This window comes from Aquila chrysaetos, chromosome 10 (genome assembly GCF_900496995.4).
Source record: "Aquila chrysaetos chrysaetos chromosome 10, bAquChr1.4, whole genome shotgun sequence".
Lineage (NCBI taxonomy): Eukaryota > Metazoa > Chordata > Aves > Accipitriformes > Accipitridae > Aquila > Aquila chrysaetos.
This window is the reverse complement of record NC_044013.1, coordinates 43,183,518-43,206,871: the sequence shown is the minus strand read 5'-3', so window position 1 is coordinate 43,206,871 and position 23,354 is coordinate 43,183,518. Positions and strand designations below refer to the sequence as shown.

Below are 23,354 nucleotides of genomic sequence, written 5' to 3'. Positions count from 1 at the left end.
GCGGCTCCCGGCCGGAGGGACGATGGGCACGGAGGGCAGCGGCCGCCCCCGGCCCGGCACGGCAGCCAGAGGGGGCTTCGGCAGCCCCCCCCCATCCAGCCCCCCGGCCGCCAGCATCCTTGTCGCCAGCGACCGTCCCCTTGTCCCGCGGTGACAGTTTGGGGATCGTCACCTCGCGGCGCTGGGAGCCCCCACCTTGTCTGGCTGGGGCGGCGGGCTGCCAAACCCGCTTATCCCTGCAGCACGACTGTGGGCTCCGGCCTCGTTAATGCTATCCTGCTTGAGAAGCTTCGTATGCTGAGTCACTCCTTTCTGTGTAAATATCATGGTAAAAAGACATGACATTTTCTGGGCCATTCTTCTGTATTAATAAGATTCCAAGTACAGAGTGACCTTTTCACAAAGGATTTGTAAATGCCAAAAACTGCATAAAAATCTCTCTTTCTCAGGCAGACAGAGGCATCATAACTTTGCATTTATTTCTTAAATGGTGTTTTCCTGCCTTTCCCCTTTGGTTTTTACCATCTCTTTCCACTGAATGGATGTAATGAAAGCTCTACCTTCAATAATGACCACAAAGGAGAATGGGAAAATTCCAGCAATAAAATAATCGCCCGCCCAGGGAATCGTTGTGCTGTGGAGCTGAATGAATGAAAACAAACAAAGAAGAAGGGGCCGGTGCCCCAGCAGGCAGGCGTGAGCCTGGCCAGCCTCTGCGCATCCTTCAGCAGGCGCAGGCACGGGCAGAGCCTCAGCACGGGGAAAGGGACCGCAGGCATCGCTCCGTGCGGTGGCACCCGCTGTCCCATTTTTCCCTTGCTTTGGGTATTCGGGACTATATAATTCATGCCTGCAAGAATGAAGATTTGGCTAGGGCTTGTGGGAGAGCTGGGTGCAGCAAGCAGTTTGCCTATAATGAGGGCATATACTTTTTCTTACCGCTGAACCATATACCCACACAGAGAACAGAAAAATCAGCACAAAATAACCACCTGAGGTTTTTGTATTACATTGCATTTGGGATATTTTATTTATTCCTGCCTTTACAGCATGCTTTGTTAATCTCTTTACATCTATTTCCAGTAGGCCATAGCAGAGCTACATATGTCTACTTTAAAAATAATTTTAAAAAAAACAAGCAAAAAAGCAACAAAGCAAAAGGTTTATAACTTTACCAATGAATAAATGAGACTTCATACAAGAGGAGGGAAACGATGTTCGTTCCCCGCCGCATCGCTCCGCGCTCGGGCTGTGCAGGTACCAGCCCAGGCGCAGCCAGCGCCGCGGGCAGCCCACGCAGGATCCGCTCCCCCTTGGGTCCCGCCGCGCGCGGCCGCACCGCCGCCTGCTCCGGCACCCGCTGCCCCGCGCTGCCTGCGGAGGGTCGCAGGGTCCACGTGCCGACACTCAGCCATCACCTTTAGAGGATAGTGAGCGGTTTTGGCCAAAATCCAGCGCAGCGGCGAACGCCCCTGGCCCCGGCGCTGTAGCTGGCAGCCCTCACACCAGCCGTGGGACGGTCCTCGTCCTAAGCCATCCCCAGAAGCCATTTGTACAGCACGTCCTCCCCCATTTCATGCCTGCATCTTCTTTTCTGTTATTTCCAGAGAAATGCAGAAACTTTTTTACAAGCCTCCATCCCACCAGGGCACAGACCTTCCCCAACCTCTCTGGCCACCCTTCAAAGGAGCTTTGAGTTGGACTGAAAAATCGCATGAAGCTGGAGGATGGGGAAGGATTTGTATTGCTATTTTTTTTGTAAATTAAAGACCTTCCAATCGAATACGGACACCAACCAGGTTGAATCTGTGCTGGGTATCTCGAGATCACCATGTGTCTCCAGCTGATGGAGCAGCAGGAGAACCACTGAAGCTGAAGCTGCACCATTAAGGATTTGACTCTTTTGAAGAGTTGTCGCTGTCCATCTTGTTTGTGAGTGTCAGTAGGAGCTGGCCAAACCGAATTCATTATCAAAGAGGCAATAATAGCCATTCCACTGCCTCCTCCCTTGCCCGGTGACCCTCACCAACAGGGATGGCTACAACTACATTGCCTTAATTAACACGTCATGTAAGTAGGCTTTCCTGCCTTTTTGTTTCAACTACATGGCCACCTTCTCTGTCCTTTGACCTGTTTCTGCATTTCTCATTTCATTTCATCAGGACTTCACCAAGAAGTCCAGCACTAACACCATTTAATTCATTCTCCCCTCTCCCTTTTGCAATAGCCCAAAGACTTCATTTGTTGCTGGCATGGGCTCAACTTTTCATAAGCTACAGCTTAAAAAGGAAAAATTGAGGCTGGATCTGACTCAAATGCAAGTTTCGTATTTTAATGTTTTATCACCTCAAAATATCATCCTCCTTTTAATTTCCTGAGTGATTCTTGTGCCCAGCTCACCAAATGCTAATACACTCCCCATGATTCCCACTCAGATTTCTCCCAAGGTTTTCTTGTTTTCACTTCCATTTCAATGAGAAGTATATGATCAGAAGGAGTAGGAGCAACAAACTGTAGGTTGGTACCTAATATGTCACCTCAAATAACGAGGATCTATACGAGAACAGGAAAAAATTCCATAGTTGAACAGGAATCACCAGGTATACATGAAGCCAGCAAAAAATTATCTCTAATGTACTGGTAAATTATCTGGAGTCTGGCCAGAAGCTTGCATTTTCCAGTTGTCTGAACTCTACCAGGTTCTTCAGTCAAGGCCACTGAAATCTGAATAGTTGCTTGCTTGGTAGGCTTATCATGTAATGATGCTTGGCAGGTTTCATTTTTTCCTTAAAAGCCCCATATTATAGCAAAAGAAACACTATACAGTGGTGACACACATTAGTTGCTCAGTTATCAGACAATCATCAGTGGTGCTACTGGTTGCTTTTCAGAGGTGTTAAGGGCATTTTCAACCTCACAACGGTCCAGCAGCAGCAGGTCTCTGTACTGCTCGAGGCTCAAGCGAGCGCTACTTCATTAGGATCCACACTGCAGCTTTAGCGGCAGGACCCGTAACTGCTCCTCGCCGAGAGGACAGCCGGGTGCCAGCAGAACATCTGCTGGGCGGTGGGTGACCGGGGCTGTCATCCCAGCTGGCACAGCTGCCTGCCCCAGGCAAGCTGGGTGATGTCTCCAACCCAGAGTTCACAGCTGCAAAACAGGATCCGTGGTACGCTCCGGTCTCCCCGAAGCTGTTTGAAGCACACATCTCCAAGTGGGCATCAGCAGCCCCGGGCTCACTGCACGGAAAGAAGTTAGGCAGAGCAGCTTCCACACGTGGACAAAAGTTTAAGCTTTTCTGTACTGGCAGGAGGAACAGGCGGAGAGGGGGCACTGAACATTCACAACCACGTTTTCAAAATATTCAGCAACTTACAGATGCCAGTAGGTGTTTCTGGGCAAGTTGGGCATCTGACATGCACGGCAGCTTGAGAGCCCCCCAAGGACTGAAGTGCCCCTCAAAGCCCTCCCTGTGCAGTCCTGGGGCAGCAGGACCAACACCTTCCCGTGGCAGCTCCTTTTGTGGTGTTATTCTTTGAACTTTTCCATCATAATCTGGGTTTCCCTTCTGCAGAATAAGGCATTACTTCTTGTTCAGTTCTCACTAATGAGAGTAATTGGTCCCTGTCCTCTTTATTATGTCCCTCTAAGTATTTGTAAAGTGTTATCATGGCTCCCTCCAGTCCTCTTTTCTCCTCACTTAGAGATTCCCAATTCATTTTAATTTGTCCTCCCTGACCCTCCCTCCCACTCCCACTTTATACATCAAATAACTGAGCCTAATTACTTTGCAGACATATCACATTAGGATGAGAAAATTAAGGAGGGGACAGCAAAGTGCGCTAAAAAAGCAATTGTTTGAATTCCCAACTGACCAAAAGCTCTCACCGTGGGCTAACTGCAGCGCAGGTTAAGCAGCTCAGATGTGGGTGTAGGAGCTCTGCAGCAGTTTCTGCGTCTTTATCAGATCCCACCACGCCAGCAGCTGAAGCCACACCAGGCATCGCCGCGCTGTGCCGCGCTGTGCCAGGACACGCAGCACCCGGGGAGATGCAGAGACGTGGGCAGACGCACAGCATTCCCTCCTGCACTCTGTAACGTTAAGACAGGGGTTAATCTGGATTTACAAAGAGAAAATGTCAGGCTTCATTTATATTCTGGCACCCAGTGTTAATTACCTTTCCCTTTTTTTAGCAACCATTCTTGTGTTCTGTTTCTTCACTTAAAGCTGATAATAAGCTGTCCATCTATATAACCATTCTGCTGACACAAATCATGATGGATATGAAAAGCAATAAAAAGCAAATCTAATGAGACATTGCTCAGAATGAGACAAAAAAATTGAACCACGTTCTTTAATCATCAATGTGCAAAGCCAACCGGAATAAATTTGTTTCAAGGCGGCCTCATTTCTATTTAAATGTAAAATACACTGGAATGTTTTAAGAATCACAAAAAACTATGGATTTCTGATAAAGTATTATCCCTGTAATCCCAGCCAAAAAAACCCCCAACCAACCAACAAACAAATCCACCACCACCCCCCCCCCCCCCGCCAGTGCAAAGAGGCCAATGGCTGCTCTTGCTCAGATTTTCCAGAGTGAAATGCAAAAAACTGTAGCTACCACAAGGTCACTCAAAACTTTAATCACTCATTTGGTCTGGAAGACAAGGACTCATAAAATTGCCAGCATCATCATAAACACTGGTAGAAAAAGCCTAATTCTGACCTGATGCTGTTATAAATAAGAATATAATTGCATAAAATCAATAAGAGATCATGAGCAGCTTGAAAGGTTTAGTCCTTTGCCTTTCCTCTGAAGAAAAAATAAACAAACAAACAAAAAAAAATATTTCCAACCACAAGCAAAGCAAGAAGAGGATGAGGAAACATCACTGTCATCTGCATGTGACCCCAAGCAGATCCTGAATCCCAAAAATCTGCAAAACGGAAAGCTCAGCCCATTCCCTCCCTCAGTAGGAGTGCAGGACCCAGCTCAGTGGTGTGAAAGAGGCCACCGGAGCAGTGGAGCAGTCGCTCCGGACACGGCACCACGTCTGTTTGGTGACTCACAAACAGCTTGGAGCAGACACTGGGAAAAGCTATTAGAGGCTGTGTGGTTGCAGACCTGAAATTGTCCCGCCTCTGTTGTGGGGCTGACATCCATGCAGTCACACGAGCCTGCTAGCTGCCAAGCCAGGCAGCCAAGGTGCCCAGGCGTCCCGAGGGCACACGGCATCCCGAGGGCACCATCCCGCCAGCTCCGGTGCCTGAAGCTGTGCCGGGACGAGAAGCTGGGGGATCTGCGAGGGAGGTGCTGAGCAGTCCCAGGGTCTTGCGGGAACGTGGAAGCTCTCATGCTTCTTCAAGGTACAGCTCATAAGAAAGTTAAACCACTCCTAATTTTGTCCGCTGAGCCCAGACTTGACAGTTATTTTCTCTTCCGACTGCCACATGATATAATACTGCAGGTCTTTGCACAGGACAGTCAGATCATCTCTGGCCTTGCGGGAGAAAGAAAAAGGCTGGGAGAGGGACATCGTGTCCCGGTCCCCTCACAAGCAGGTAGCTCTCTGTGCACTTCAGAGAGGCAGCAGCACCCACTGAAGTTTGCAGTCATCGCAGTTTTCCCCCTGTGCTTGAGCAGCAGCTCCGACACCTACCATAGGCACTGCAGCAAACGGGCTATTAAAAACACCCCAGATGGACAGAGAGATCCAGCTGGTACACTTCGGGTTTCATCCTGATGAACTAGCCATGAACCTTTTCCTTCTTATGTATGCGGAATCAGCTTCTAGGCAATATTTTTTTCTCTCCTCCGTTTCATCCCCCCAGTAGTCATATTTTCCCCACATTTTACTTTGAAGCTGTATCTCTAATTGCACCCATTGCAGAGTAAAACATAATGGCTAGCTATAACACCCAGCTCCACTGTAATGATCCAAATGTTTCAGAGCAATATTCCAAATGCTGTGATTCTATATTGGGAAGAATTATGAAATTTAGAGTAATAATGCCAATCTTTCAGAACAAAGAGTCAATTATATAGCTCAAGGGTGTCTAAAAATAAATCAAGGTGCCAAACTGTGTGCTCAGCACAGCATATCTCACATCAGTTTCAAAGTATTTGTCACCTCTTTGCATGGGCTGGCTAGGACAGGGATCGTCCCCTGCCCTGCAGTTTCTCATCCCTGTCTCCTCCGTTATCAAAGTATTGTTTGCAACATGCTGTCACTGTAAGCTGTTGGGTTTTATTCGTGTTATCACTCTACTGCACACTGTTGAAGATCAGGGTGTACAACTACTAAGGTCAAACCTGCACTGGAGAATACAATTAGGGATAACTTTGGGTTAACTTCTAGAAATGGGTTCGGCTGGTGTAAAAGGCTGGAGCTGAGCAGAGGAGCCTCTTGCAGCAAACAGCCAGTGCCTTCAGTCCTTGAAACACAGCACCCCTCTTTCCTGAGCCCCAGCTACCGCGGTCTTCTCATGAACTATTGCACAGACTTCACAAATACAGATAAACTGCAATGCGGATAGTAGTTCATAACACCCCTTCTCTTGGACGGAGAGGTCTCCTGTAGCAGCACCCCAGGCTGTTGGAACACAAGGAAACCAGAACAATCTCCAGCCCCATCCGTACGCTTCCACACTGGGCAAGCTCCACAGAGCCCACATACTGCTTTACCTTCACTAGCTCTGCATTACCTTCTACTAAATACACAACATTTCAGTGAACCAGTTCCTCCTCTCTGCCACAAATGTCAGCTTAGCTTAAAAATCCTAAGTCTTCAAAATAGAAATTCACTTGAGGGTCTTTGTTTACCTTCTGGATAGAGATTTCAGAACATACTCAGATCTGATCCCGCCCCTTTTTGTGCACAGATAAAATCATTAAGAAAAAGAAAACAGACTCCCAGTCCAGTGTCTTCAGAAAGTGAGGCATTAATAAGCATCAGATGTTGTAGAAACCTGCAGTGAGATTTTGGATAAATGGTGTGAAGGTGAGACTATGAAAGTCTCTTCCTTATGCTCAGTACAACAGGAAAGGGGCACCCAGTTAAATCATCAGGCAGTGTGTAATTAAACTGTGAGATGCATGATGGCCAGAAGGATAAATGGGTTCAAAACGGATTCAGTTAATTCAGAGAAACCTATCTGTGGCTATTAAGCCCCTTGGTCCCAATGCAACTTCTGGCTCAGGAATTCTCTAATCTGCTAATTACTGGAAACAGGGAGGCTTATTTGTAGGCATGGATCACTTGGTGTTTGTCCAGTTTCTGCTGGAGACAGGGTACTGGCTAGATGATTTTGCGTGCTCCAACGTACCTAGTCTTTTGTTTGGGTCTTTTAAAATCATCTTACCAGACATTCTGTGGTGCTCACAGCCTCCAGCATCCTTCATCAATGAACCGAGGGCCACGAGCTCACCTGCCAGCGAAGCCCTCAAAGCCAGGGTCTGCACAGGGGGGGTGTCCAACCACAGAGGTTTATGGATCAATTATTGTCACTCTCAAAATCGCAGCGGCACAGTGGGCACTGTGAGCCATGCACGAAGGGCAGCGAGGTCGGTTCGGTTCAGCACGCGGGTCCGGCAGCAGGAGTATCAGTCACGGTTATCAGCCCTGTCACAGGAGCACAGAAACAACCTCCACGTCACCCACGCACGGCCTCACAAGGACTGTGCACGGCCTCACCTCTCTGCAGACGCTGCCCACCGCCACAGGTCCCGGGCTCTGCCTCACACCAAGCTGTCCTGCCCGCAGGCAGACACGACACTTCCACAAAGCTGTTTCCCTACATCTGCAAGCCCGAGGTGCTGAGGAGCAGCACGTGCCGGAGGGGAGCAGCGGCAGCAGCACGTCAGAGATGCCTCGGGATCTTCCACGGGCGAGCCCAGGACCTTGCCTGCATGTCTAAAGCCACCAGTGAACGACGAGGATAAAGCCCGCCTGGATGCAATGGCCTGCAACTCCCTTGGGGGTCCGGACCACAACTAGATGCTCAGTGTGTCCCAGTTCAAATGGGACAACTCATGGTTACCGGTAAAAAACATCCCACAACCTGGGCCTTTAGTCCCGGATAAACCCCAGCTCTATTCCAGCCTCAGAGCAAATCCCCGAGACCACAATCTCCTGTAAAAAACAGAGAGACATTCATGCTATGGCTATTTTTAAAGCCACTCCTGAATTGCAGCCTGTCTCCTGGCTCAGCGTGTTCGCAGAAGCCCCCAGGAGTCTGCGTCTCCCCAGGGGATATCCCTGCTCTCACTGAGGTCTGCTCCTGACCACCATGCCATCATGTCAGCCTTCTCCCTGGCAGCTAGCCCATCAAACATCCAGGAACGCACCAGAAGATCCCAGCATCATTTTGTGTTTCCACTTTTGTATTCAGCTGCCCTTTAGGTTTTTGAGGGCTCTTTTTCCCTTCATGTTTCTTAAATTATTTAGATGATATTTTATTTTTGCAATAAATTAATTGCACTGGCACAAGATGAACATTAACATTTGCAGTGTGGGTTGAGAAAAAAACCACCATCTTTAAGCCTCCACACCGAAAATGATCCTCACCACAAATGATGGTGTCACAGCAAAAGTTTCCCCTGCAACAGAAATCGCTGCTTCTCCTTCAGGTCTTTTGAACTTGAATGCCTCCACTGCAAACAACACTAACAAACAACAAAATCAAACATTTTTTTTCCCCAACAAACACCCGGTCCTTGTGATTTCAGATGTGGTTTTGTTTCCTTGTTTTATCTGCATGAACAGTTTGAATGGTTTTATAATTTGCCTGTGCTTCCATTTTATTATATCTGCCTTCCATCTGTTATTTTTACGGTTTGTGTTACCATTCTCCTCTCACTAATGCCAGAGGCTCTCCTGCAAAACTGATGTTGCATCCTAGAAACTTATCATGTCACTCAAAAAATATATCTTGTGCATGATGGCATAAGAACCACCCGGAGAAGAATGAATGGATCTTTTATTAATGATTTTCTTGTAGGAAGAGCCCACACAATAGTCATACTTTGTGCAAATACATCTTCTCTTCTCACTGCACTTTGCAAAAGTCCCACTGAACAATGCAGAGCCCATTCACCAAATCTAAAGAAAAAAACAGTTACACAAGTGTGTTTATCCTTTAGATAAGGGATGACACCACTTTCCGCATTTTTAGAGAGTAAATTCTTTGTGTGGAGGGAAAACCCTCACCTTGTACAGCAGCCAGGGCACGGCACTCTGTATACAGCGGGAATAGAAAGAGCACTTGGGAGTTGCCGAGCTCCTTCCCAGGCACCGCGCTGGGCTGTGTGCACCCTTGGGCTCATCCTGACAGGCAAGGATGCGCCAGAGCAGAGACCCAGTCCACAGGGATGCTCCATGATCTGTCCAGGGCTGCAGAAGGGGGGGGAAATGAAAAGCCAGCCCTTGGACTCCCAGACCTGGGCTTTAGTGACAAGTGCCCACAGCTCTCCATCACTCTCAAACAATTACAAGTAATTCAGTCACTATATTGTAACAGTCATCCTCGCTTCTAAGGATTTCAGTGGGTCATTGGCCAGGGATCTTTCAAAAAAACACTTTTTAATCAGAGCTAATTCACTGAAGCTCTCACGATGTGACCTGCTGGGTTGTGCTGGGCAGGTGTCTCGGGTCCGCAGGGCCCAAGCGAGGGATGTGGAAGCCCAGCGGTCAGGCCACCGCTGCCACGGCAGGACATGCACACCGATGCCGCCTTAGCATCAGGTGGAAGAATCCATAAACATGCAAAATAAATATAGACTCCCTTAATATTGTCTCCAATACTAAATTCTCAACCTCAGATAGACGACAGATGAGTCCTGCACATGTCGCAGTCTTAGGCCAGTTAAAATTTTCACCACTTTGTGGCAATACACAGTTTTTCTCCTTGTTTTATAATTTTCAAAGCACAAATATAATTGGCTCTGGCCTGCTACCAAGAGGTTTATTAAAATGGCAAGGGATGAAACTAATGATTGTTAAGAAGATCTAATTCCAAGGATACCGAGTTGTTCATTACACGTTTATGGCTACTAACCAGCAGCGCTCAAATAAAGGCCTGTGGATTTGTTTACCTTGCCAAGGCAGTAAGATGCATCCAGTCACAAGAATTCAAAGGTTGAGGCAGAAATCAATGCGGAGCTACTAAACACCCTCCTGCGCATCTGGAAGAGACTAATTTGATGATGAACCTCTGAGTCCAATAAAAATGTGCATAATTTAAAATGTCTTAAAAACATAAGCTGCTAAAGTATCAATATTTAAACACCATCCCCTGCAGTGTCACCACAGATTTTGCGGGAAGAGCAGATATTGTTGAACATGAAGGTGACAAAGACTCAAGAATTCCCTGAAATACTTTTTTGGCCAAATTCCTGACATGGTTTTGAATAGAACTGTCTCGGGGATAAATTTGGCCCTAGCTCCTTCTCATCGTTAAGAACTCCTGTGAAATGGGTTTCTAGTCTCGGTGCAGGTAAAGTGAGAGCCAGACGAATGCACAGAGCTAATTTTCAGCTGGATCAGCTCCGCAGCAAGCACACGCTGCTGCTCCCACCAGAGACGCAGCCGGTGGATGTGCTCAGTCGGTGAGAGTCAGCCTGGGTACCGCTGCGTGCCGCTGGATGATGTTAGGTAGGACTAGCCCAAGGCAGGTCTTCTGATCATCCAGCCGCGGAGCCTGGGCAGAATATTCAGGTTTCAATACAGTCAGTGGAGGGAGGCTGACTTGCTGTATTGCATTTGCATGGCAAGGTTTTGGTAGCGGGGCGGCTACAGGGGTGGCTTCTGTCAGAAGCTGCTAGAAGCTTCCCCTGTGTCCCATGGAGCTAATGCCAGCTGAGTCCAAGATGGACCTGCCGCTGGGCAATGCCGAGCACATCATTGATGGTGGTAGTGCCTCTGGAATAACATATTTAAGAAGAGGAAAAAAAAGTTGCTGCGCAACACAAACTGCAGCCGAAGAGAGGAGTGAGAACGTGTGAGAAACAGCCCTGCAGACCCCCAGGTCAGTGAAGAAGGAGGTGGAGGAGATGCTCCAGGTGCCGGAGCAGAGATTCCCCTGCAGCCTGTGGTGAAGACCATGGTGAGGCAGGCTGTCCCCCTGCAGCCCGTGGAGGTCCACGGTGGAGCAGATCTCCACCTGCACCCCACGGAGGACCCCACGCCAGAGCAGGGGATGAGTGAGGAGTCCTTCCCCTCAGGAGGAAGGAGCGGCAGAGCCAAGGTGCGATGAACTGACCCCAACTCCCATTCCCCATCCCCCTGCGCTGCTGAGGGGGAGGAGTTGGGGAATTTGGGAGTGAAGCTGTGCCTGGGAAGAAGGAAGGGGTGTGGGGAAGGTGTTCTAAGATTTGGGTTTATTTCTCATTATCCTACTCTGATGTGATTGGTAATAAATGAAACTAATTCCCCCCGGTCAAGTCTGTTTTGTCCATGATGGTAATTGGTGAGTGATCCCTCCCTGTCCTTATCTCGACCCATGAGCCTTTCATTACATTTTCTCTCCCCTGTCCAGCTGAGGGGGGGAGTCATAGAGCAGCTGGGTGGGTGCCTGGTGTCCAGCCAGGGTCAGCCCACCACACTTGCCCACTGGAACGTACCTTTTTCCGTGGGATTCTTACTAGCAGCCTAGAGGAAGTGGTTGGAGCATCCCTCACAAGTAAACAAGTCACTATGAACGTAATCAGGACTGAGTCACAAGTGACTCAAAAACTCCTAAGCCCTGATGATGATCAGCATGTGCATCCAGTTCAAACACTGCTTGAGAGAATCGAGGGCTGCTTGAGAGAATGAGTTTTCAGCTGCAGATCCTAAATCATTTATCATTTTCTTTCCAGCATCGCTTCATGCCAAGTGCTTCAAAAAACCAAGGTTATTGGACAATGCAAAAGAAAATCTTCTGCATGGTCACACCAGGAGTGTGATTGCTGAGGAGTGTGTTTAGGGACAGGGTAAGCCTGAGCACAAGCAGAACTCCCACCTGCAATTTGGGGTGAGGGAGGCATGTTTGCTTCTCAGGAGGCTTGTCGGCAAAGGATATTGCTCCATGGCTTGCAGAGGACTAAGGCCCCCAGCTTAAAACCACTGGATCCAAAGAAACCACCCGTGGAAGACATGCACGTGGCAGCTCCCCATGGCACAGTGCCCTGAGACAGCTCTCTTCCCCGTCCTCCCCCAAGACCCTCCAAACCGAGTGACAAAGCTCCTGGAGAAGCAGCTGCATGAGAAAGCTTACTGAGGACCGGCCCCATGACGGTGAGGTCTCTGCTCCCAGCCTACAGATGATCCTGGGCCAAAGCACTCACACACCAAACAACTGTGTTGCACTGGCTAATTTGCACTTTAACTAGCTTACCGTTAAAGAGATTCTTGCATTAGTTAATCCAGAGGCCATCTGCTGAGGATAATGCATTTATTACTAAGAATCTACCTATCTGTATTGTACTAGGCATGCACATGGTGAATCTCAATCATTTTAACTTAGACACTCTATTATACATACCATGAAATTTAACAAGGTATGTCCTATATGGGGCTGTAACGTTGCAGCTGTGTGGACTAATTAGATAACACTCATTATTGTTCATTCAATTTGCGTTTGCAGATGCAGGGAGCTGAGTGCTGACTGCTCTCGAGGCTCTGATTGATTGCTCCCACTTTGCATTCATTAGGAAGGTGGCCTCAGCACAGTAGTTTTACAACATGTGTTTGCTACCACTTAACTGGATGTGCCAGTCAAATGCCTTGAACTGTGTCTCTTGATTAACAATATTTTGCAAATATGGCGCAGTCTATTTTAGCAGCATGACAGGCAGATCGCGGAGCCGGCGTGCCAGGCGAACGCTGCTCCCTGCAAAACCTTCCCCTTCCCGCACGCCGAGCGGGAAGAAATACAGCTGTGACAGTAAGGGCTGATGACAGCTCGCCAATACATCAGGTTCATAGGTGGCAGTGTCCATTGCTCATCTCCTCCAGTCAGACGTGACTTACAGAAATAAATGGGCCTGTCAGAGGGTTTGACTTTGTCAGACGAATACCAAGCCCATAAAACTAGGGAAAATACAGTTCCCATTGACCTCTGCATTTTTTCCCTAATGTCCCTTTGCAGCTACAGACTGGGGTTTGCTCTGTCTCATCTCACCTCCCTCTCTGCATCGCCCTGCCCAGCACCAGGCAGCTGCCCCGGGTGGATCGGCGGGTCCAGGGGCTCCCGCTCTCGCCCAGATTTCTGTAACAGCAAACCACAGCCCAGCAGCGCCTGGTGGTCCCAGCCCAGGGACCCCGAGCCCCTCTGGCCCCAGGGTCGCCCACCCTCCTGCCCTCCCCAGCTCGGCCCTTTGCCACCGGTCACACAGACGGACGGCAGGGCTGTGCCGCGAGGAGAGGCACAGTGCGAGTGCACCCGGGAGCTCCAGCCCTTCCCAAATGAGGCTTTTCTTCAGATCATGCTTTAAATCAGCCAGGCAATCAAAACCTGCTAGAGAATCATATGTGTTCCCATTGGGCTGAGATAGATTGAAATGATGCCCATCTGTAAATTATTCGAGATTAGATTATAATTTGGCAAAGCCCCTGGTCAAAATAATAAAGAAACAGCACAAAAGGCAGCTGATATTCATGAAAAATAAGTATTGTCAGACTAACTCTACGGCCAGGTTGGAAAGCAGAACAAGCAGCCAGGCTGGAGCCTCTCTGAACACTGACTGCGGCCAAAGCAGTCACCTCAAGTCCCGCAGCGGTGCGGGGGGCTGCACCAGCCTGCGTTCCAGCGCATGCACTGCGCGCTACGAGCAGCGAGGATGCCGGTGTGCACCTCCCCGGCTCTCCTGGGAGGCTGTGGCGGAGGTGCTCCGGGGCTCCCCGGGCTCAGGGTATCGTGGACGCCGTGCATTGATTGAAGCTCTTACAGCTCTGCGTGTCAACCAGCCCCGCAGCACCGGGGGGAATGCCAAAACAGCCTCGGCTCCATCTGTTATTAGCTCTCAACTTCTCTTAAAAACATTTACTCCAGTTTCACTGATGTTAATTTAAGGGGTAAAAGGAACTGGTTCAGAAGTGTTTCCTGCAGCCTGGGGGATGTGGGTACCTGGATATCTCCAGGGCGATTCATCAACTCCTTATGCTCAGCCCCGCTCTGGGGATCACCGGCACTGGGCATTAGGACCGTCACAGCTCTCTCCCATTTGTCAGGCGAGCGACCTGCGCCGATGGTGGAGCATTTTACAGTGATTAATTTAGTGCCCTGCTAAAGATGTGGGCTGGGATTCACCCATCCTGCTTTCACCACCCCAAGCGAAGGTCCCTGCCTCTGCTCCCTCGGCAGCAGAAGCCAGCGGTGACCAGCACCCCCAGGCCACCCAGGCATAGTCCTGCCTGCAGGGATGCTGCCCCGGTGCTTTCTGCACCAGGAGGACTCACAGTCTCAGCAGATCCAGCTGAGACTGCTGGTGGACACAAATTGTGCTCAGGAGACACGGGGACAGAGGCTGGCTGCCGAAGCTTTGAAGAAACATGTCACATGAACACCTTTCCACATGCTCCCTGTAACTGAGGGATTTATTTCATGGTGTGGTGGCTGCAATGGCAAAGCCAGGTGAAAGAGCTCCCACCTTCCAACCATGTCCCCCTCCCTACACACGCTCTCTCGCGGGGCACGCTAAACGGGGGAACAGAGGCCACACCGCACACAGCCGTCCCCGAAGTGCTGGGCTTGGCAGCTGCCAACAAACATCGCCCATCACCGCCTGCAAACTCAGGAGCAACCTTTACTGCATGGCAGCTCTTCCAACCGAGAAGCCCAGGCACAAGCAGAATGCAAAAGGCTCAGAAAGTTCCTTCCCCAAAGCATTGCCATCTCAGAAATAAGGGCAAAGTCAGAGCAAGGCGACATGGTGCTATTTGCTCAGAGCAAGTCTCAAGGCTGGAACATGGATCCCACCACCGCCCACACCACGTGAGCATCACAGTACACTTACCTCTGCAGACCAACGCCACTGCCAGCTCTAAAATTTAATCCTTCTTTCAAATCAAGTATTAACAATCTGCTTAGTCAGTCAGTCTTCTCAACCCCCAGGGGCCTCGTTTTATTTTTCACAACACTGTAAAACAAAACCCAGGAAATAGCTTTTCCTCACAATAATGAAGTCTCCACCTAACAGGAGAGCCGTGCGTCCTGCTCAGCACCGTCTGTCACTGCAACGGCCGATTTCGAGCCAAGTTGACAAAGCAGCTGCAAGCCGCAGTCTGACGGACACCAAGCTTGGCCAGAGCAAAGAGGGAGAAGGGAGGACCCTTGCTGGTGGCCTGATGGGGCAGTCGGGAAGCTTCAGCCCTCTGAAACGAATTGGGAGCTTACCAACAGAGGTGGATGGACCAGGGACCAGAGTCGTACATCCTGGGCTAAGCAGCAAGGCTTTCATTTTGGGGCCATTTCTGGGAGAAAGGCATAATAAGAATAAATAAATCTGCCCAGACATCCTCCATTGCAGTCAGCACAAGGGTCCCGAGAAGACCCTCTCCGTCCCTGCTCTGCGCTGGAGCTCCCAGCTCTGCAGAAGAGCAGCGCGGGGGGAGGCGTCAGGGGCTGGATACCCCGACCCACCAGCACACCCGGCTGGGGATGCACGTGATGCCGTGGAGAAGGACCGGCTGTCAACAGAAGGAGGACGCTGGGTTTGCAGGGGAACCTCTCTACTGGCACATCCCCCTGACGTTTTACAGCCTGCTTCCCAGTCAGGGTGAGTGCACTGTAATGGCAAGATGGTGCCATTCAGAGCCGAACTGATTTCAGGGGATTTTTTTCATTAAACTCAGTGTTGCTAGGCTGCTAACACAAGGCAGATCCACTGCCACCGTGTTAGGCAGATGAACTGTCACTTCAGCTCATTTCAGTGTGAAACACTGTCACTTTTTTCCTTTTTGCATATGCAGTACTCACTGGATAGTTCAGTTCTATGCACAACATATTTATTCAACAGTAATCATTTCATTTCTGCAAAGGAAATATGTTCCACTATTCCTGCAGCTGACAGGCTCTGGCATAAGTTGGAAGCCGAGGCTCCAAAAGGAGGGAGAATATGTTTATGGGATGAACCACAGCTGTTTGCAGTATTCCTCTGCCCTAGCAATTATTTTAATAGGAAGAATTCCTGGAGGGTTATTTGGCTTCTGCACGGCATGTGCTGTGTTCACAGTCCCTAGTTAGGGTATCAGGCAAGTGAACCTCTGAAGACATTTCTGTTCTTGTAAAGCATTTTTTAAAAAGGAAGAGGGTTCAATTCTACAGCCTGCTCACACACCAGAAAATACTTGCTCCCATGGGTAGCACAAGAAATGGTAGAAAAACTAGTACATTTAAATAATCTTCATTATCGTAACATTGTTTATTGGCATTGCTGAACTGCCCCAGACCTCCCCCTGAGGTATAAGGAGAGATCACTACTCCACTTAAAGATGCAACACAAGGTAAGACTTTCCCACAGAAAAGGTGAATTATCTGGCTCCATACATTTTTGCCTGAGGAAAAAAGGTAGGACCTCTTGAACTTGTTCACATTGCACTGTGATTTCTGTGTGTGCCTTTTTTGCACTAAGTTGTAGAGCCATTTCTGGAGACTCAGGTCAGGCTTGCTGCAGTGGGGCAACAGGGATTGTTTGCTCCATTGCTGTATTTCAATGATAAACTGGAGTCCATTTAAAATTCAGCAGCGCCTTGTGAATGCGCTGCTGCTTTGCCTCAGAAGTAATCACTGTCAGGACAGTCCTCAGACAGCACTGCTCACTAAATAAAAAAACAAAATTCCTCGCTGAAGGGGAAAGCTCCCCAGGGACTAGCAATGTTTTAGCCTGCTTGTCATCCAAGGGTTTCAAAGTACTTCAGAAGCATTAATCGTCTCATGACATGCCTATAAGATGGAGGTTTAATGTTTACTTAGCAGTGGGTAGCACCGGGGTCTGCAGGCTTGCGGAGTCGCCAGGACCGTGGAGGTTTGGATCCGCCGTTGTGAATCTCAGAGCATCAACTGGCGCCAGCACAAGAGAGAAGAAAGTTCCTAAGCCCCCGTCAACCCCCCCGCCACCAACCAGGCACCACGGCTCTTGCCACAGCCCAGGCACACAGGCGAGGCTGGTGCCGGTGGTGTTGCAGGGGCAGGTTTTGCTCCCCGGGTCGGGAGATGCTCTGCTGCCACAGCTCCGCACGCCGTCCCTCCGCCAGCGCCGAGGCAGAGCAGATCCAGCAAACGCACTGGCTCTGGCTGGCTTCCCTGTTGCTTGGCCAAGTCTGCGAGCTGCAGTATTCCCAAGCCCGCACTGTTTTGATTAGTACTGGCAAATGTCCGTGTCCTTCAGTGAAAGCATCTTGAGCAGCCATTGTGATTCGTTTCAGGTGGCTTAATGAGAAAATGAGTAAATCTCTGCCTGGATTTTTACTTTCAAATCAGCTTTCCAAAACATTAAATATTCGAATTCCTTATAGCTTTAAAATGTTACACTCTCATTTTTCTATCTAGAAATGCACATGCTTTTTGTGTACAGGAAAGCTCTAGCAGTTCATCCCACCAGCAGGGCTTTATTCACAAACTTATGAGTATGTAAGGCTGAATATTCATTTGGAGGGATTCATTTAATAGACCTGGTTACCAGTGAAATCAAAGAGCAGCTGAATGGCATTCTCACAATGCAGCCTTTGGCATGACTCAAGCCACTGCAGAAATGAACACTGGGATGACGCCCCAGTCGAACAGCCCGTTCAGAAGCTGCGCTGGGGAGGGAGGGATGGACAGAAATCACCTTCCTCAAAGGATCAGCCTCCTGATCAGCTCCAGCTCAGGGCTGTCAATGGTAAACCATTAGTCTAATCCAGCAGCTGCCAGATGCCCCCCTGTGAAGTTTATTACTGTTGACATTTCAGTTAATAATGGTCTATTTTGAAGAGACTGTCTCCATCATTTCTACTAATTAATATGCTTGCAAAGTCCACCACTATGTGCAGAAATCAAATGACTCTTCTTATCCAAAAATTGCCCCTCCGCCCTCCGGTGACATAGCTGAGGAAGAGAGGCATGACTTCTTCGGCCATGGACCTTGCTAGGCAATCCCCAGGTTTAACCACCAGCAGGGTGTTCTGCAGAGAGAACCCTCCGCTTTTCCACTTAGCACAGAATCTGTTTTGTAAAAGTCTAGTTCATTTGCACTATGTGGAGAAAATCATCTATGCTCACCCCTCAGAGACTGCAAACCATTTCACAACCATGTTCGCAGGGAGCTTCTAATCTCCACAGGAAGAAAGGCCACATTGCTAATAGGGAAAAGGCAATGAGAAAACAAACTCCAAAAAGACTTTATCCTGAAATATGACTTTTAGCTTACCGTGCAATGGAAGAAGACAGATGCAAACACACCCAACCTGTGATTATAAACTCCAGGTCACAGTCCAGATGTTCCTAAAAATCATGATTTGTGCATGTCATGTTCAAAGAAGCTTAAAGCATCTGACAAGAATTAGCTTATTTACTCTTCACATGCCTTGAAAAATCTAAGCCTTTATGATCACATTTAACATAAAATTAAGTCTCACCTCAAGTCCAAATCCATTTTTGGATAAAGGCCGCATCCAGCTTTTGACTGTGCTTCATCTCTCCAAAAGTATTTGCTTGGGAGGATTTGCAAATTGCATTCAAGATCAGAGGTTCATGGTTTTACCATTCTCAGGGCTAAGGAATGGCTGGGGAGTGATGCTGTCTGCCACAGCTGTGCAGTAACCAAAGTGGTGGAAAGATCAGCACAGAGACTCAGATCCTCCCAGGTATCCAGACATGTTATTTCTAGTTGAAAGGAATGGGAATCGGTGGCCTAAACGAAAGTTAAATGCTTTAATACTTCTGTGGGAAAAGATGTAAGAGAGCAAAGCATGAGTAAATAACATCTGCCAAATCATGTTTCAGAAAGCTGGCCAGAAAAAAGAAAAACTAACAAACACCCTGTAACTCACAAAGGGGGAAAACAGGTAACAGTTTGCTATCACCAAATAATGCTTCTCGCATACAGGAATGCCGTCTTTTATCTAGATATTTAGATGAGAACAGAAGTTCAGTGATTTTTGTCAGTGCCATTAGTTTCTCTGGAGAGAATATTAGCACGCTGCTACTGACAGAACATCAGTAACGGGGGAGATAAATTCTTCTGAAGCGTTAATTTTCTCAGCGTTGTGAAATCTAACTTAGGCATCATCACTATACATCAGTGAGGGATAATGTGAGCAGGCACTGTAAACACCGTGCTACAAATAAAACAATATAATTCAAGTGGAATCTGTTTCTGAAAGGGATTTCCATTTGGTAACAGAGACGGGGTTTCAACAGTTTCCAGTAACAACGCTGCAGCCTAACACAGTTCCATGCTGCTGGTATCTGCCTTTTTCACAAACAGCTTTGCAACAAACACAAATGAAAATAAGGGCCAGATCTTCTAGGTATGAACCGGCACAGCCCTATGAATCAAGCAATTTAGTAATCATGGGAGAAGGAAAGGCAGGAGAAAATGGGGAAGTAAATGTCATTTAGTTATTATGGGTAGTTATATGCAAACTCACCCTTACTTGTGTTGAATGCAATACCATGTGAAAAGGTAATTTTCTCTGCATTTCCAGCGCAGGTTTGATTTTGATCTGCAGTCTGGATACCCCAATCATTTGGACCTTGTGAATATTTAATTCCCACCTAATTGCTTCAGTGACAAGCAGTTTTCTCTTACTGCACTTTGTTCACCCCACAATGAGGTTAAAGAAGGAAAAAGGACCTCCTAGATCATCCAGTCTGTGTGCCTGTGACCGTAGGACACAGGCTCCTTGTTGGGATCATACAGCTGGATATTTGGCTCTCTAACAAGAACTGTGTAAGAGATTGAGCAACTCTTTTCTTTTTATCTGCCTTCCCATCTGTTTGCTTTATCCAGGCCATTACTAGAACCGGGCAAATACTGCAAACAATTATGCACAAACGTTCCTTGGAATTTTTTTAATTAATTAGTCTTGACCATTTTCTCAGTCCTTTTACATGGGGTTTTCATTCCTATGACTTTATTCTACCAGCTCTGTTTACTATCAGAGTATTCACTGAAGCAGCAAATTGTACATGATTATTGGAGATTATTCACTGAGAGTAAAGTGATAAATGAATTATTAATTCTCATTATTAGCACTATTGCCCTGTTGCCTGGAGGCCTCACTGAACTCAGGACCCCATTGCTTTAGGTACTGTCTAAGCAAACAGGGAGAGACAGTTCGTGCTCCCAAAGAGCTTTCCACCTGCAGAGGTGACGCAGCTCGGGGGGAAAGGATGCGAAGACACAAGACAACTTGCTCAGCATCGGATCCAGCCTCTCGGTGGCAGAGCTGAGAACGGGGCTGTCCTCCAGTGTGCCTCTGGCAGGAGGAAACCTCCGGGTACGGTTTCTTCTCGCCTCCCTTTGTGCACTTGCAGTTTCCTGGGGGTGGGCCAGTCCTTCACAGAGAGACGACGTCTCTCTTCACCCATTTGTGCATCCCATTTAACAGAAATGTGCACGGAGAGACAGGATTAGCCACCAGGGAAGGCAGTTCCTAAGGGCTGAGCACTTGTGAGCTCTGAACCAACCCCACAACAGACCGGCTCGCACTAGACTGAAGGCACGCTTGCCTTCTCTGCTGGATGGAGGTCTCAGCCCCCACCTCCCAAAAACCTTTACGGCTTGTCTTGCACCTCCATGCATAATAGCTGCCCCAACTTCTCAGCTGCTTTCTGTACCAGTCAGATCATCCCCGTGTCCATCGCATCCCCTTGAAGTAAGTCAACGCTGCTCCTTCATGCAGAGCCTGTACCTAGAGCTGCTGATGGCATTGCACCTGAACCATAAAACCATCATTGCATTTGTGAGACAAGACATAGCCTCAAAAGGCATTACTTCACCACTACCCTACTGTACTCCAGCAGAGAAAGTTCCCTCGAATCCAACACCTTGTGACCAAAATTCATCTGAATTTCTAGAGACAGACCTCCAGACCTGGGCTAAAGAGCATTCGGAGGTTTATCTCACCCCTTGGTGATCGGCTCCAGGGCAGCACAATTACTGCTGCCATGTCCTATCGTTATGCCAGCCTGACTATTTCAGGAATATTCAGTCTCAGATCAACTCAAGTGCCTAAGTGCAAGTCAAATTAAAGAAGGCCCCTCTGGGTGACAGCTGTACCTGGGGGAGGAGAGCACTTCCACCGCGCATCGCGTGCTGGTGGGGTAGTTGCATTTCCATGGCTCTGCGTCGGTGGCAATTCACATCCCCTGAAGGAAGGCAGGCAGCAGGCAGCAGGCAAATATTGACAGGATGAAACATGGTCCAGTCACACTCTCTTCCTTCTTGAGGAATGCTGCAATAACCATTAATTTTATTTAAGTGCTTTCTAGTATGGTAGTGTTGAACTAAATTGAATCTGTCCACTGGCAAATGCCCTAGTGTGCTGGCTTTCACTGGGATAGAGTTAATTTTCTTCATGGTAGCTAGTATGGGGCTACGTTTTGGATTTGTGCTGAAAACAGTGTTGATAACACAGGGATGTTTTTGTTATTGCTGAGCAGTTCTTACACAGAGCCAAGGCCTTTTCTGCCTCTCACCCCACCAGCGAGCAGGCTGGGGGGGCACAAGGAGTTGGGAGGGGACACAGCCAGGACAGCTGACGGAAACAAAGCAGCAAGCACGCAGAGCCTGTGGGACCATTCATAAATTCAATCCATATTCCTCTAGTGAATATGTGTCGTGAGACAGGTCTACATACTTCATTTAGATTGACAGGAGGAGACCTGATAAAGACAGAGTGGAGAAACATAGTCTCCAAACTACTGTCTCTTTCTCTGGGGAAGACATGTTACTAGCCCCCAGAAGAAAATATTTTAATTCATAAATGTCTACAAATGCCCAAGTAGCAGACCCTTCCACTGCCGTTCTGTGAGCCTTCATTAGCACGCTCCTCGTTCCAAATTCGTAACAAGCTCTCTGGTGAGTTTTGTTCTGCCTTTCATGTGCATTGTAAATGCCCTGGAAGCGGAGGAATTCACATTTAAATCCCATTTAAAAATATCTTTTAGCCTAGAGCTACACCTAAGGCATAAATCAGACCGATGAAATGCTGACATGGATTTTCCAGGTCGTCTGTGCTGCAAATTTGCGGGTATTGAGCATGTAACTGCTGCAGCCCTTACTGCAAAAGTGAACCCAGCCCTCCAAAGGATGCAGGCAGGGCAGCAGCTGCCCGAGCAGAGCCTGCGGTGGAGACCTGCTCATGGTCATGCGGGTTTTTCTCACACGGAGCAGCAACGAGAAAGGCATTGTTCACCCACGATATAGTCTCATCATTATATATAGTGCTGACTGATAGTAGTAATGATACTTTAATCAATATTAATAACATTTAATATGAGCACTAAAAGGTCCCATTATTTTTCCAGTGTAAAGAGCTATGAGAAATAAATATCCTTTTCCACAAAGTTTGCTGTTCTACACTCAAAGCAAAAGGCAGATAAAATAAGTGGCCAGAAAAATCCAAGAAACAAATAAGACAATATAACAAAAGTTTTTATTCTGTTTTGAATTAACTCAGTGGTTAACTATTCCCCTACCATCTCCTGCCCCAGGCATCTGAACTATTTCTAGCTTAGTCATGGTCTTGCTGAACAGACAAGATGTTTTTAACCTTTCTGGGCAAAAGCTTTGTGCAATATGTGCAGTTCCTGCTGAGATAGACATAAATTCCATGCAGGACAAACTTGCATATTTTAGGAGGCCTGGGTTTTAATATCACTATCTGCAAACACAAAAAAATAACACTTTTCCACTCCCTAGGGGTAAATTGTAGAAATGAAATAATGTACCTGTGCAATATGCAAGTACATTCAAATTAGCATTGCCACTTAAGCTACATACATCCTTTGCTAACTGGGTTTTTTTCTAATGCTAATCTTCAAGCGAAAATAAGACTAGGTATCTGCTCCTTTACTGCAATCCTTAAATGGCTTGCTTCTGTGCCGCAGACAAGTCCAGTTTTGAAGAAGATACTGCATCTTAAGGCACGTACCTTAAATAGATGTTGGTGTATGTTTGGGCTAGTACAGCATTTCAAAGCCTGGTGGATTCTGCACTAAAAAGATGCCCAGAGGTTTCCTCATTTATTGTGTCTGTTGGGTTGAAAGAATGCTTCATAATCCCCCGGTGAGCACATCATCCCTTATTCAACACTCCTACAATGACAAAACACAAATGACCACTCCCAATATTTCCGTCGCTAACACCTCTTGCAACTCTATA

At 47.9% G+C, this 23,354-nt stretch overlaps 1 long non-coding RNA gene across 2 annotated transcripts; it reads right to left on the bottom strand.

Annotated features, from left to right (window-relative positions):
- Positions 1-1,006: 1,006 nt before the first annotated feature.
- LOC115347654 lies at positions 1,007-21,414 on the bottom strand. 2 transcript variants are annotated; one of them, XR_003925567.2, is made up of 3 exons: positions 21,249-21,414; positions 3,876-4,092; positions 1,007-3,568 (listed from the first exon to the last, which is right to left on the bottom strand). It is a non-coding gene; the product is annotated as an uncharacterized LOC115347654 (long non-coding RNA). The 2 variants fall into 2 exon arrangements; XR_003925566.1 differs by lacking the exon at positions 21,249-21,414 and having other exon boundaries at positions 3,876-5,060.
- Positions 21,415-23,354: the final 1,940 nt, after the last annotated feature.